This window comes from Trachypithecus francoisi, unplaced genomic scaffold, assembly GCF_009764315.1.
Source record: "Trachypithecus francoisi isolate TF-2019V2 unplaced genomic scaffold, Tfra_2.0 Lachesis_group7, whole genome shotgun sequence".
Taxonomy (NCBI): domain Eukaryota; kingdom Metazoa; phylum Chordata; class Mammalia; order Primates; family Cercopithecidae; genus Trachypithecus; species Trachypithecus francoisi.
This window is the reverse complement of record NW_022681472.1, coordinates 26,109,599-26,126,596: the sequence shown is the minus strand read 5'-3', so window position 1 is coordinate 26,126,596 and position 16,998 is coordinate 26,109,599. Positions and strand designations below refer to the sequence as shown.

At 39.6% G+C, this 16,998-nt stretch overlaps 1 protein-coding gene across 3 annotated transcripts in view; it reads left to right on the top strand.

Moving 5' to 3' along the window:
- Window positions 1-1,816, top strand: part of LACTB2 (lactamase beta 2) — a 35,614-nt gene extending 33,798 nt beyond the window's left edge. Inside the window, exons 8-9 of one of the 3 annotated variants that reach the window (XR_004435473.1) lie at window positions 214-346; window positions 1,378-1,816. The gene's annotated coding sequence lies outside the window, so the exon portion shown is untranslated. The other 2 variants (XM_033203392.1, XM_033203393.1) reach the window with 2 other exon arrangements.
- Window positions 1,817-16,998: the final 15,182 nt, after the last annotated feature.

The following is a 16,998-nucleotide window of genomic DNA, read 5'->3' as shown; positions in this document are numbered from 1 at the left end:
CACACAGGAAGCAACGTATTGTTATCCAGCCGTGTTTCATACAGGTTGGGGTATGTATACTTTAGGAATTGGAAAGCAGTTCAGGTTCTGGGGCAGTTCTAGTATTGTTTTGTTGTATCCTCACAGCAAGAGTTGGTCCTCTTCTATTATGGTGATTTCATTCCTCTATTCATTTCCAGTACTTCAGACAATCACTTTACCTTCCGTTCACAGCACCCGGAAGTTTTTGCTTACTCATGTTCTATTTATTCAAGAGTTTCCAAAGCCTGCTTGTTGTCACCTCTGCCTTCTCTCTGCATATCTTCAGCCTCTGTTTGGCAACTGAGTAGCCCTCTTCATGTCTCAGGTACTGATCTCCTCATAGAAAACGATCTGATTGGTGTATTTGTTCTCTGTTTGAGAGAATTTTCTTGCCACACTTTCTTATATGTTACTGACCAGCCTTTATGCTGACTGCTCTGGACCAATCATCAGGGACCAGAAGTTTTATCAGAAGGGGACAGGGACCCCATTGAACAGAGGCAGTGGGGAGCGTAAGCATTCTGAGATTTGATGTTTTCAGTATCGTGGGGGAAGGAAAAAAACAGAAGGGGTATCAAGGATACTAGAATGGGGGGTAAGATATAGGATAAATATTAAAGAAGAGGAATAGCACTTAGAAACCTATTAGTTATTGAGAGATGGGGGATCAGGTAGACAGAGAGAAGTCTAGAAGAGCTATAGATTTCTGGCTTGGGCAGCTGGGTAGATGTTGGTAACCAGATTGAGAGAATAGAAGAAATGGGACAGGTAGAGTACAGAAGAGAAGAAAGATGCGTTTTACTACAGATACAAGTTTGAAGTACCAGGAAACATCCAAAGGGAGACACCTAGTAGGCACTCAGATATATGGAACTGGACCTAAGCAGATAAGATATATTTTGTTACAGGTAACAGAAACTTATTTGAACAAGCTTAAGCAAAGGGGGAAGTTGGTTCGCACATGTAACCAACCTGAGAAGAATACGGGTAGAGCAAAGCCAAGCCTGTGAACAAGAACAGATGTTTACATTCCCATCAATACAACCCCAAACCTCTCACCTCTATTTATCTTTGCAGGTAAGAGACCCTACATTCAACTGGGTTCTTCACATGATGAAGGACATGGACATGGTTATGGGACCTCTGGGCTCACACTACCTTTTTTTTTTTTTTTTTTGGGAGATGAGATCTTGCTATATCACCCAGGCTGGAGTGCAGTGGCACAAACGTGGCTCACTGCAACCTCCACCTCCCAGGCTTAAGTGATCCTCCCACCTTAACTGCCCCAGTAGCTGGGACCACAGGTGCAGGCTACCATGCCTGGCTAATATTTATTTATGTATTTGTTTTTTGTAGAGATAAAGTCTTGCCATGTTGCCCAGGCTGGTCTTGAACTGAGCTCAAGCAGTCCTCCTGCTTCAGTCTCCCAAAGTGCTGGGATTACAGTCATGAGCCCCCATACCTGGCCTCTAGGCTCGTATTCTCACCACTCTATAACCAGCAGAAAAAGCTGATTTGTCTAGCTTCGACATGAAAAATCCTAGGGGAAGAATTCAGTGATTTATACTGGTTCATTACCCATCCCTTAGACCAGTCCCTGTGGTCAAGGAAACATTAGGTTCTGTATTTAGCCTAGCTACCCCTGTGGCTGGAGTGAGTGAAATCTGTTTCCAGAAGAAGACTGTCACAGGAAGATTCTGGACCAATATAGTTACCTTACTGAATAACTTTGCCTTCTTTCCAATTTGTGTAAAATATATAATAAATAAATCCAATTTTTCTGCAGCAACTCAAAGAATGACTGGGTCATCTCTGTGCAACCTTAATCGTTTCTGTGTATTTCTCTTAAGACTTTGAGTATTTTGAAGTCATCTCTCCAGATTGTCACTTCAAGAAAAAGTTGGTGAAGTGGCTGGTAGCAGGGAAGGTAGAATCCTGGAGAACATGTGAAAAGATTCAAGGGCAGATAGTCTTATTTCTGCTAGTGCTGTTTATCAGTGCCCCCTCCGAAGTCTGGGCTTATAATAATGCAACACACATCAAAATGAGACCTGCCACCAATTTCCAGGGAATGGTGGAGGAGGAAGACTCTCATTATTATCAGTCTTTCCCTCCTATTCTATTTTTGGGGGTGCTTGGGAAGATACTTTTGCTTTAATTTTTATTTTAAGAAATAGAGACTGGGCACAGTGGCTCACGCCTGTAATCCCAGCACTTTGGGAGGCACAGGGGGCCATCATGAGGTCAGGAGATCAAGACCATCCTGGCTAACACCATAAAACCCCATCTCTTCTTAAAAAATACAAAAAATTAGCCGGGCGTGGTGGCGGGCACCTGTAGTCCCAGCTACTCGGGAGGCTGAGGCAGGAGAATGGCGTGAACCCAGGAGGCAGCGCTTGCAGTGAGCCAAGATCACACCACTGCACTCCAGCCTGGGTGACAGAGCGAGACGCCATCTCAAAAAAAAAAAACAAAAAAGAGAACTCCTAGACTCAAGCAATCCACCAGCGTCAGCCCCCCAAAGTGCTAGCATTATAGGCACAAGCCACTACACCCAGCCAATACTTGTGTTTTGTTAGGGGATATATGTTCAGTATTTGAAATATTGGGGGATCCGTTCCAAGATGACTGAATAGGAACAGCTCTGGTCTGCAGCTCCCAGCATGATTGATGTAGAGGACAGGTGATTTCCGCATTTCCAACTGAGGTACCTGGTTCATCTCATTGGGACTGGTTGGACAGGGGGTGAAACCCACAGAGGGCAAGCTGAAGCAGGGTGGGGCATCGCCTCACATGGGAAGCACAAGGGGTCAGGGGATTTCCCTTTCCTAGCCAAAGGAAGCTATGACAGACTGTACCTGGAAAAATGGGACACTCCCACCCAAATATTGCAATTTTCCCAAGGACTTAGCAACTGCCAGACAAGGAGATTCTCTCTCGTGCCTGGCTCGGTGGGTCCCATGCCCACAGAACCTTGCTCACTGCTGGCGCAGCAGTCTGAGATCAAACTGCAAGGCAGCAGCCTTGCTGGGGGAGGGGCATCTGCCATTGCTGAGGCTTGATTAGGTAAACAAAGCAGCCAAGAAGCCCGAACTGGGCAGAGCCCACCACAGCTCAGCAAGACCTACTGCCTCTAAACTCCACCTCTGTGGGCAGGGCTTAACTGAACAAAAGGCAGCAGACAACTTCTGCAGACTTAAACTTCTGCAGCTCTGACAGCTCTGAAGAGACAGTGGTTCTCCCAACACGGCATGTGAGCTCTGAGAACGGACAGACTGCCTCTTCAAGTGGGTCCATGTAGCCTAACTGGGAGACACCTCCCAGTAGGGGCCAACAGACACCTCATATAGGCAGGTGACCTTCTGGGATGAAGCTTCCAGAGGAAGGATCAGGCAGCAATATTTGCTGTTCTGCAGTATGTGCTGTTCTGCAGCCTCCGTTGCTGATACCCAGGCAAACAGGATCTGGAGTGGACCCCCAGCAAACTCCAAAAGACCTACAGCTGAGGGACTTGACTCTTACAAGGAAAACTAAAAAACACAAAGGAACAGCATCAACATCAACAAAAACATCTACACCAAAACCCCATCTGTAGGTCACCAACATCAAAGACCAAAGGTAGGTAAAAACCACAAAGATGGGGAGAAACTAGAGCAGAAAAGCTGAAAATTCTAAAAATCAGAGCACCTATTCTCCTACAAAGGATCACAGCTCCTCACCAGCAACAGAACAAAGCTGGACAGAGAATGACTTTGATGAGTTGACAGAGGTAGGCTTCAGAAAGTCGGTAATAACAAACTTCTCTGAGCTAAAGGAACATGTTCGAACCTATCGCAAGGAAGGTATAAATCTTGAAAAAAGGTTAGACGAATGGATAACTAGAATAAACAGTGTAGAGAAGACCTTAATTACCTGATGGAGCTAAAAACCATGGCAAGATAACTTTGTGACACTTGCACAAGCTTCAGTGGCCGATTCAATCAAGTGGAAGAAAGGGTATCAGTGATTGAAAATCAAATTAATGAAATAAAGCGAGAAGACAAGGTTAGAGAAAAAAGAGTAAAAAGAAATGAACAAAGCCTCCAAGAAATATGGGACTATGTAAAAAGACCAAATCTGTGTTTCACTGGTGTACCTGAAAGTGATGGGAGAATGGAACCAAGTTGGAAAACACTCTTCAGGAAATTATCCAGGAGAACTTCCCCAAGAGACAAAGAAGACCATTAGATAATGGTACAGGGATCAATTCAACAAGAAGAACTAACTATCCTAAATATATATGCACCCAATACAGGAGCACCCAGATTCATAAAGCAAGTTCTTAGTGAACTACAAAGAGACTTAGATTCCCACACAATAATAATGGGAGATTTTAACACCCCAGGGTCAATATTAGACAGATCAAGGAGACAGAGGGTTAACAAGGATATCCAGGACTTAAACACAGCTCTGCATCAAGCAGACCTAATAGACATCTACAGAACTCTCCACCCCAAATCAACAGAATATACATTCTTCTCAACACCATATCACACTTATTCCAAAACTGACAACATAATTGGAAGTAAAGCACTCCTCAGCAAATGTAAAATAACAGAAATCACAACAAACTGTCTCTCAGACCACAGTGCAATCAAATTAGAACTCAAGATTAAGAAACTCACTCAAAATCGCACAACTACATGGAAACTGAACAACTTGCTCCTGAATGACTACTGGGTAAATAACGAAATGAAGTCCAAAATAAAGATGTTCTTTGAAACCAGTAAGAACAAAGACACAACATACCAGAATCTCTGGGACACATTTAAAGCATTGTGTAGAGGGAAATTTATAGCACTAAATGCCCACAAGAGAAAGCAGAAAAGATCTAAAATCGACACCCTAACATCACAATTAAAAGAACTAGAGAAGCAACAGCAAACACATTCAAAAGCTAGCAGAAGACAAGAAATAACTAAGATCAGAGCAGAACTGAAAGAGATAGTGACACAAAAAACCCTTCAAAAAATTAATGAATCCAGGAGCTGGTTTTTTGAAGAAATCAACAAAATTCATAGACCACTAGCAAGACTAATAAAGAAGAAAAGAAGAATCAAAGAGATGCAATAAAAAATGATAAAGGGGATATCACCACTGAACCCACAGAAATACAAACTACCATCAGAGAATACTATAAACACCTCTATGCAAAAAAAAAAAAAAAAAACCGAGAAAATCTAGGAGAAATGGATACATTCCTGGACACATACACCTTCCCAAGACTTAACCAGGAAGAGGTTGAATCTCTGAATAGACCAATAGCAGACTCTGAAATTGAGGCAATAATTAATAGCCTACCAACCAAAAAAAGTCCAGGACCAAACAGATTCATAGCCTAATTCTACCAGAGGTACAAAGAGGAGCTGATACCATTCCTTCTGAAACTATTCCAATCAATAGAAAAAGAGGGAATCCTCCCTAACTCATTTTATGAGGCCAGCATCATCCTGACACAAAAGCATGGTAGAGACATAATAAAAAAAGAGAATTTTAGACCAATATCCCTGATGAACATCGATTTGAAAATCCTCAATAAAATACTGGCAAACTGAATCCAGCAGCACATCAAAAGCGTATCCACCACGATCAGGATGGCTTCATCCCTGGGATGGAAGGCTGGTTCAACACACGCAAATCAATAAACATAATCCATCACATAAACAGAACCAAAGACAAAAACCACATGATTATCTGAATAGATGCAGAAAAGGCCTTTGACAAAATTCAACAGCCCTTCATGCTAAAAACTCTCAATAAACTAGGTATTGATGGAACATATCGCAAAATAATAAGAGCTATTTATGACAAATGCACAGCCAATATCATACTGAATGGGCAAAAACTGGAAGCATTCCCTTTGAAAACCAGCACAAGACAAGGATACCCTCTCTCATCACTCCTATTCAACATAGTGTTGGAAGTTCTGGCCAGGGCAATCAGGCAAGAGAAAGAAATAAAGGGTATTCAGTCAGGAAAACAGGAAGTCAAATTGTCTCTGTTTGCAGATGACATGATTGTATATTTAGAAAACCCCATCTCCTTAAGCTGATAAGCAACTTCAGCAAAGTTTCAGGATACAAAATCAATGTGCAAAAATCACAAGCATTCCTATACACAAGTAACAGACAAACACAGCCAAATCATGAGTGAACACCCATTCACAATTGCTACAAAGAAAGTAAAATACCTAGGAATCCAACTTCCAAGGGATGTGAAGGACCTCTTCAAGGAGAACTACAAACCACTGCTCAATGAAATAAAAGAGGACACAAACAAATGGAAGAACATTCCATGCTCATGGATAGGAAGAATCAATATGAAATTGGCCATACTGCACAAGGTAATTTATAGATTCAATGCCATCCCCATCAAGCTACCAATGACTTTCTTCACAGAATTGGAAAAAACTGAACTTCATTTGGAACCAAAAAAGAGCCCGCATTGCCAAGACAATCCTAAGCAAAAAGAACAAAGCTGGAGGCATCACGCTACCTGACTTCAAACTATACTACAAGACTACAGTAACCAAAACAGCATGGTACTGGTACCAAAACAGAGAGATAGAACAATGGAACACAACTGAGGCCTCAGAAATAACACCACACATCTACAACCTGACAAACCTGACAAAAACAAGCAATGAGGAAAGGATTCCCTATTTAATAAATGGTGCTGAGAAAACTGGCTAGCCATATTTAGAAAGCTGAAACTGGATCCCTTCCTTACACCTTATACAAAAATTAAATCAAGATGCATTAATTACTTAAATGTTAGACCTAAAACCATAAAAACTCTAGAAGAAAACCTAGGCAATACCATTCAGGACATAGGCATGGGCAAGGACTCCCTGACTAAAACACCAAAAGCAATGGCAACAAAAGCCAAAATAGACAAATGGAATCTAATTAAAATAAAGAGCTTCTGCACAGCAAAAGAAACTACCATCAGATGAACAGGCAACCTACAGAATGGGAGAAAGGTTTTGCAATCTACCCATCTGACAAAGGGCTAATATCCAGAATCTACAAATAACTCAAACAAATTTACAAGAAAAAACAACCCCATCAAAAAGTGGGCAAAGGATATGAACAGACAATTCTCAAAAGAAGACATCTATGCAGCCAACAGACACATGATAAAATGCTCATCATCACTGGTCATCAGAGAAATGTAAATCAAAACCACAATGAGATACCATCTCATGCCAGTTAGAATGGCAATCATTAAAAAGTCAGGAAATAATAGATGCTAGAGAGGATGTGGGGAAATAGGAATACTTTTACACTGTTGGTGGGAGTGTAAATTAGTTCAACCATTGTGGAAGACATTGTGGCGATATCTCAAGGATCTAGAATTAGAAATACCATTTGACCCAGCAATCCCATTACTGGGCATATACCCAAAGGATTATAAATCATTCTACTAAAGACACATGCACACGTATGTTTATTGCAGCACTATTCACAATAGCAAAGACTTGGAACCAACCCACATGTCCATCAATGATAGAGTGGGTTAAGAAAATGTGGCACAAGTTGGCCGGGCGCGGTGGCTCAAGCCTGTAATCCCAGCACTTTGGGAGGCCGAGACGGGCAGATCATGAGGTCAGGAGATCGAGACCCTCCTGGCTAATACAGTGAAACCCCGTCTCTACTAAAAATACAAAAACTAGCCGGGCGAGGTGGCGGGCGCCTGTAGTCCCAGCTACTCGGGAGGCTGAGGCAGGAGAATGGCCTAAACCCGGGAGGCGGAGCTTGCAGTGAGCTGAGATCCGGCCACTGCACTCCAGCCTGGGCGACAGAGCGAGACTCCGCCTCAAAAAAAAAAAAAAAAAAAAAAAAAGAAAATGTGGCACATACACACCATGGAATACTATGCAGCCATAAAAAAGCATGAGTTCATGTCCTGTGCAGGGACATGGATAAAGCTGGAAACCATCATTGTCAGCAAACTATCACAAAGACAGAAAACCAAACACCACATGTTCTCACTCATAGGTGGGAATTGTTCAACTCAACAATTGAACAAGCTCACTTGGACATAGGGTGGGGAACATCACACACTGGGGCCTGTCAGAGGGTGGGGAGCTGGGGGAGGGAAAGCATTAGGAGAAATACCTAATGTAAATGACAAGTTGATAGGTGCAGCAAACCAACATGGCACATGTATACCTATGTATCAAATCTGCATGTTGTGCACATGTACCCTAGAACTTAAAAGTATAATAATAATAAAAAAAGAAATATTGGTTGTGAAAGTCTTGGTTCCACCTGCATTGGTGCCTTGCAAAACAAATTTGGAATTAAAGTGACTAGTGGGGGAGGGGACACATACAAGTGGACTTACTTGTGTATGCAGAAAAGATATCATAAATATTAAAAGACCAATAACATTGGTTCCCTCCCAGGAGGAGAATTTATAAGTGGCTAAGGGATGGAGGATAGGACTGGAAATTTTACAGTATACCCATTTATATCTTTTGGAATTGAATTATTTGAATGTATTGCCTATTTAAAGTATAAATAATAAAACATTTTAATGAAAATTAAAGGTATCAGGGGAACCAGCCCGCAATATATCAACGTGGGTTCTTTCTATTTTCCCTAAGTGTCGGCCAGTCTGAGAAATAAAGAGGAAGAGTACAAAGAGAAATTTTACAGCTGGGCCTCCGGGGGTGACATCACATATTGGTAGGACCGTGATGACAACCCCAAGACACAAAACCAGCAAGTTTTTATTAGGGATTTTAAAAGGGGAGGGGGTGTATGAACAGAGAGTAGGTCACAAGAATCACATGCTTCAAAGGACAATAAAGATCACAAGGCAAGGCAAAATTAGAATTACTGATGAGGGTCTATTTCCTGCTGGGCATACATTGTCTTGATAAACATCTTAACAGGAAACAGGGTTCAAGAGCAGACAACCGGTCTGACTAGAATTTACCAGGCTGGAATTTCCCAATCCTAGTAAGCCTGAGGGTACTGCAGGAGACCAGGGCATATTTCAGTCCTTATTTCAACCACATAAGACAGACACTCCCAGAGTGGCCATTCATAGACCTCCCCCCAGGAGTGCATTCCTTCCCCAGGGTTATTCCTCACTTGGAAAAGAATTCAGCAATGTTTCTCCTACTCGCACATTCATCTATAGGCTTTCTGCAAGAAGAAAAATATGGTTGAATACTGCCTGACCCCACAGGCATTCAGACCTTATGGTTATCTTCCCCTGAAAATCGCTGTTATTCTTTTCTTTTTCAGGGTGCACTGATTTCATATTGTTCAAACACACATATTTTACAATCAATTCCTGCAATAGTGGTCCTGAGGTGATGTACATTCTCAGCTTACGAAGATAACAGGATTAAGAGATTAAAGTAATGCTGGGAATAAGAAATTGTAAGAGTATTAACAGGGGAATTGATAAATGTCCATGAAATCTTCACAGTTTGTGTTCAGAGATTGCAGTAAAGACAGGCATAAGAAATTATAAAAGTAGTAATTTTGGGAACTGATAAATATCCATGAAATCTTCACAATTTTTGTTCTTCTGCCTCGGTTCCAGTTGGTCCCTCCGTTCGGGGTCCCTGACTTCCCACAACAAAAGGCCTGAGCTGTCTATGGGGAAGTAGATGACCACTGGGAACTAGTGAGAACTAGTCTGCAGTGAGGAGTGTATGATAGAGGTCTGGGTTAGAGATAGAGATTGGGAAGTCATCAGCACTGAGGTTGCAATTGAAGCAATGAGTGAGTGTGTGGACAACCAAGGGGTGGATACAGTAGTCCCCCGTTATCTGCAGTTTCACTTTCTGCAATTTCAGTTACCCACAGTCAACTGGGTCTGAAAATAGGTAAGTACAGAACAATAAGATATTTTTTGAGAGAGACCACATTCACATAACTTTTATTACAGGATACTGTTTTAATTGTTCTACTGTATTGTTAATCTCTTACTGTGCCTAATTTATAAATTAAACTTTATCATAGGTATGCATGTATGTATAGGAAAAAACAGCAATGTATATATAAGGTTTGGTGCTATTTGCTATGCAGTTTTAGGTATCCACTGGGGATCTTGGAATGTATCCCCAACAGTTAAGGGAGGACTACTGTATACAGGAAAAGAAGCTGCCAAAGGTTAGAAAGATTGAATCAAGGACAGGACAATCACCGGGGGAGTAGTGTTTACCAGCCAAGAGAGGTGTCTGAAAAAGGAAGGTCAACGGTAGTAAATGAGGACTCTATTTTATGTGCTGCTTAAGCTTATTTTGTCCATTATTGGATGATATAACAATAAATTATCAAGAAAGTGCTTGTTACCAGTTTTATCCAGATAAATTACTCATAATGCTAAATTTTAAGCAGTCTGAATCCCCAACAATCCACATTAAAAGCCATTAACATTATGTACAGTTTTTTAAAACATTAAGCATTATTCTTTGAAATAATGCATATTATTATTGCTACTCCTTTCCCAAACCCAATTAAAAAAATAAGTATATAGGGGTTTATATTAAAATAATAGTAAAAGAGGCTGGCATGGTAGCTCACACCTGTAATTCCAGCACTTTGGGAGGGTGAAGCAGGAGGATCACTTGAACTCAGACGTTCACAAGAGGCCTGGGCAACATTGTGAGACCTCCTCTCTACTAAAATTCAAAAAACAAAATTAGGTGGGCATGGTGGCACACCTGTAATCCCAGCTACTGCGGGGGCTAAGGTGGGAGGATCCCTTGAGCCTGGAAGTTTGAGGCTACAGGGAGCTGTGATCATGCCACTGCACTCCTGCCTGGGCAACAGAGTGAAACTTTGTCTCAAAGCAGAAAAAAAAAGGACAAGAAAAATAGCTCTATGAAAAAGCTTTGGAAAACAAAAACATATATAACCAAAATAAATAGAAATTTGAAAAACAAAGTTGAGACATTTTTTAGAAATAGAACAACAAAAAACCAAAATGGAAAATAGAAAAGATAGAAGAATGTAGGAGGCAAGCTGGAAGTACAATATTAACGTAATGAGTCCCCCCAAAAAAGAACTGAAAATAGGCAGAAATTATCAAAGAAGAAATATAAGAAAATTTCCCAGACCTGCAAGATGACTCTAAATTGAAAGGGTCTACTTAATACCCAACAATGTAAAAAAGATAAAACAATCCAAAGCAAGACATACTATTGTCAAATTTCAGAACATTAGAAATAAGGAGAAGCTCTTAAGAGATTGTAGGTTGTAGGTGTGGTGGTAGGATTAGGAATTTGTAATCACTTAGAAGGGAACACAAATCAAAATGGCACTGACTTTTTCAGTGCTGAGTAGGTATTAGGACAGAAGGCCTTCAAAAATCTGAGGGAGGGGTGGGTACAGTGGCTCACAACTGTAATCCCAGCACTTTGGGAGGCCAAGATGGGAGGACTGCTTGAAGCCAGGAGTTTGAGACCAGCCTGGCCAACATAGCAAGACCCCATCTCAAATAACTAATAAATTTTAAAAATCTGAGGGAGAAATTATTTGCATCCTAGAAATGCATAACCAACCAATAAATCATGTGTGAATGTAAGGACTCAAAAAGTGTATCTGCCATACAACTCTCTTTAGAGAACTACAGGATAATATATTCTAGAAAAATGGGAAAAAGGAAAGCACAAAATTGAAATAGTAAATCCACCACAGAAAAATGCCAAAAGGACGTTATAAGACAAAGGTGTGCCCAAAGCCTTCTCCAGATTGGAGCAGGAGGAAGGAAGAACTTCAGAGAGAGAGATATCCAGGGGGAAAAAAACGAACCAATACATTATCTGATATATTTGAGCACTGGGGTTAAAAAAACTGCTGTTAGTCATACAACAGCTCTAGTTGAACAACTGAAATAATGAGTTCATAGAAAACTATGCAGGTAGAAAATATGAGACAACTGTTTATTCCAAAAAACTAAAGTAGTGCAAGGAAGGAAATAATCATGAAATATTTTCTGCCTCTGCATTTTTTCGTAAGAAACAGTGTAAACACTGACCAAAAAATGGTGATATAGGATAACAGAAGATAGGAAGTGGGAGATTAAGAATACTAAATCATCACCTATGATAATAGAAAGTCAATAAAGCCTAAAATTGGCAAATCAAGAAGTAGTAGAAGTGTTTTATTGGTTAATACTAGAACAAAAATGTCTAAAAGAGTTTCGTCGTTGCCTTTGGGAAGTGTGAGAGTGGGAGGAGAGAGAATGGAGAAATATTTTTCCTGCTGTTACTATTTAATATTTAAATTAGCTCTATTTATTAGTTTGGTATAAATTTAAATTTTTAATGTCAAAATACTGATAGTATGCAATGGATGGGTTCCAACTTTTTAGTTCAGTGGAATAAGCATTTTTGTCCTAGAATTCTTATTCTGCAAAACCTATCAGGAATCAGAAACAATGAAAGGTATATGCTTATGTATTGCTCACTTAGGTTTAAAAATAGGAATTTTCAAATTCATATTATTTCATAGATACTGTTCTGAAGCACAAAGTTTTCCCTAAAAATAATCCTGCACCTTGTATCTAGACTTAAGGACCTAGAGAATTAAGGTGAATTGGAGTCAGACCTTTATGATCTTTGTTTACTGCAGTATGAAAACCATCTAAAGATAACTAGATCCAAAGTTACCCGAATCCAGCAGGGGGCTATTTATATGTCTATGGTAGATCCCAACTTTGTTTTTTAGTCACAATATATTAGAGTATTAAAAATCTATGACAGTTCAAGTTGCTCTCACTGAGAGTTGAATTGAATTTAGGATTAAATAACTAGTAACTAGATTCAATAACTAGGAAAGAGAAAAAGGTCCCTGCCTCTATCCCTTAGTCTTCAGCCAACACCACATTTTCTCTGTGTGTGGTCAAGTTACTACTAAATCTGTATGAATGCTAACATTTATATGGCAGATTCCCTTACTTATTTTTACTAGTGTTTTTAAGAAGTGTGGGATGACTATGACCACAAAGAAGCACTCCCCTTAAGAATATTTTTTCCTGATGTATTTGAAAATAAAGACCAATCTTGAAAATTGTGTTGCTACAAATGTACAGTTTTTTAAAACATTAAGCATTATTCTTTGAAATAATGCATATTATTATTGCTACTCCTTTCCCAAACCCAATTAAAAAAATAAGTATATAGGGGTATATATTAAAATAATAGTAAAAGAGGCTGGCATGGTAGCTCACACCTGTAATTCCAGCACTTTGGGAGGGTGAAGCAGGAGGATCACTTGAACTCAGATGTTTCCAAATATATTGGGCTGCAGCAATTCAGGACCGTATATATGATCTTATATTACGTATGGTTGTATCAACACAGTGATATCTTTGGCTCTTTAATGTTTTGAGTGAAGTGCATCTCTACTAAAAGACTAGGAAATTCGTTTTCCCATGTTTTTATGCCATGAGGTTAAAAGGTTTTAATCCATTGAGTATGAATTTCTTCTTTTTAGTGTGAGTTTAACATCTACTCTATTGGCATATAAAGCAAACCATGCTTTTAATATTTTCCTGAGTGTTGAAGAAAAGTCTTACTAGAAGTGTTCTGGTTTTATACCACAGACGTCTTTCCAGCTTATAGAAGTAGATTAACCCTGCTTCAGTTTTCAAAAATGGTGAAAATGTCTATTACAAATAGTACACCTTAACATTTGATATCTAAACCTAAAATGCTAAGGACTGTTGTTAACCATCCATTCTCTCAGTGTAAAAATGCGTTCCTTGGACCATTTGTATCATCTGGTGACTTATTACAAATGCAAATTTCTGGACCCCAAAGGAGTATAGATTTTTTCAACTGACCCAGATGATTATTTACTACAGCAATAGATTTGTAATTTAATATTATGTTGGTGGTTTTAATTTTGTCAAAAGTCAGTATAAAGACACAGACATAAAAGTCCAAGTGTGGCGGAACACACCTGCAATCCCAGACCTTTAGAAGGCAAAAGGCAGGAGGATGGCTTGAGGCCAGGAATTTGAGGCTAGCTTGGACAACATTGTGATACTGGTCTCTAAAAAAAATTAAAAATTATTAGCTGGGCATGGTGGTGTACCAGTAGTCCTAGCTACTTGGGAGGCTGAGGCAGGAGGATCACTTCAGCCCAGGAGTTCGTTACAGTGAACCATGATTAGAAACACTGAACTCCAGCCCAGGTGACACTAAGACCTTGTCTCTATTAAAAAAACAACAACAAAAAAAAGACAGATAAAATCTTACCTGTTTTTTTAAATTCCATTGAAGACATTGTCTGTTTTATTGTTGAATGTTCTTCAATGTCAATGGAACAAAATCTTTTCTCATTTCAGAGCTAGATAAAAGGTTTGTCTCTCCTGTGAACTTGTATGTTTCCTTTATTGGAGCAGTGCTTGTCAAATTTGATTAATTCTCAGAATTTTCTGGGGAATTTTTAAATTAAAACAACACAGCTTCTCAGCTGTAAGACCATTCACTGGACTCTCACGGTGAGGGACGGCCCTTGCAATAATGATAGTTAGCCATGTTTCCAAAACTCTACATGGGATATTATCTAGTTAATTCGCCATGATCAGTTTTTGCCTTGGCTTCCTGGAAGCTAGTCTTAGAGCAATTATTCTTGGAATTCAGTTATTTAATGTAATTATTCTCCATTTCTTTCCCTATTATATTACTTGACTCATTTAGTATGTTTTTAATACATTTCAACATGGGAGGAAATAACCTAATAGTACTGTCTTTCAGACGAGCACATTCCTTGCAATAGCATTTAAGCCTAAAATAAATCAGTTACTAGGATTATACAGTGAAAGAATATTATGGACTTTTTAAAATTTCCTCATTCAGTTTTATGGAGACTGTGAGAAACTTATCATTTGAAAAGGACTCTGAAATTTGCTATTAAAATGACATATACATAATTAAATTCCTGATCCCCCTTAAGCCTCTTTCGTATGGACACCCCCAAGACTAAATGCATTGTTCTTTTCTTTTTATTCACCACCTCAACAAGCTAATCCATTTTGGTGTTGTTAACATTACCACCATGCTGAACAATATCCAAATGTGTGATTAGCTTGAATCACTCACCAAAGCCCCAGGCCTGAATCTTTTGCTGTCTGTAAGGATCCTTCATTTGGCTGTCTCCCAAAGAGCAGACATCCATGTGTTGAAGAAACCCAATGCATCTAAAAGCAAACTTTTCAGCTTACTGCACAATTTCCTGATTACCTCCCTTTCCCTACACACCATGTGGGTAAATGGCATTACCATTCTCCCATGTCCCAAGCTGAATTAGTCCTTTGTCACCCTTGTTTCTTTTTAGCCCCACTCCACTTAACTGGGGAATATTTATGCTATAATTTGAGGATGTAGTTTGAAGGCAGATTGAGAACCAAAGAAAATGCTGATTGGTATAAGTGTACTCAGAAGGAGGAATAAATGGCCTAAGAAATAAAAGTGGCTTGCTTCACAGGGAGAAAACCTATCATTTGTCTTAGACAGACTCAAGGATTTATTCCTTTCTCTTCTTTCCCTAGCCTGGTGCTCATTTCCTAATTAAAATCAACTACTATTAGTTGATTTCCCTGTATGCAGCCTATTCCTATTTCCACTTATCATGGTGGTGGTATTAACAGTTTAGTAATATTCGTCTAATCAATCTTCATCTGTAGAAAAGGAATGGTGATAGGATCTGACTCAATGAGTTGTCACTATTAAATGAGTAGTTTGTAGTGTTTAGCATAGCACTTGGCATCCAATAAATATTAATTTTATTTTGATGTTATTAACAGTACATTCACATATTCCCTTATGATTATTTCACTTTGACTTATATCAACTAATTGCCACAAAGTACCATATTTAGTCTTTAGTATAATCTTACCATAATTTTATAAGCTAAAATTCACATTCCTCATCCTGGGAGTTAAAACTTAGTTGTGAAAGCTTAAGTTATTTTTCTGAGCCTCTATCTCCTCATTTGAAACAGAGATAACATTACGTTCTGGGTTTAGATAATGTTAAAATTAGTAATGTATATCAGAAGTGCTTGGAGGACTGCAAAGAATTGTATACATTGTAGTTGTTTTTATTTGTGCCATAAGCTTTGTCTTGGAGCACATGGACTGATGCAAACAAGGAAGGAGCTCCAAAGAATCCTTGGCCATCACCCCAAGACCTGGGTTCTACTGGGCACTGAGCCACACACCAGTCTTTGATGGCTACAAGATATCTATTCAGTTCCATCAGTCCCAAAGTCCCTGAGGCATAAGTCCTTCTAATTTGGGGAAAGCATTTTGCACAAAATGATGCTCTCAATGTTTAATTCTCATGAGGTGAAAATGATCTACTCCTGGCAGATATCAGTGCATAATAACCTTATGAAGCACCCCTAGAAGCTGCTGCTGTCTCCAGAATGTGCCAGCCTCCAGGAACCAATTACCTAACACCATTTTCCTGTCTGTTCCTAAGAACTAGAACCCTCTTGAAAACACAACAAATTCAAACTGAAGTCTTTCCTCTATCTGTGATTGCTGAAATTATTTTAGAAATCACCCTACTAGATATCCCCACAGTTCTTGGCCAGTGCCTCAAACACAAGTCACTCCATCCATTCTTCTCATTCACTCACATTCACATTACCGCTGGATTTTTCTTCCCTGATCAAACCACCTCCCACTGTTCCTCTACCTCCAGATCCTTTCTACCATGTTCTCTAGGACACCAATGGTGGTTTGTGTTCTTACTTGTCTAGTACTTGCTCCTCCACATCTTCTGGTACTAAACTCACCCTACCCACAGGAGAAAAAGCATGTGGCCAAAATGGGCCACAATTTTTGACCCAGAAATGATCATTCAACCTAAACTAGCCTACTTTAGGTCCTTCCTTGGAATTGTTCTGATAGAACCAGCAAGTGACCATGTTCTCTGCCATGTAAATAAAGTCT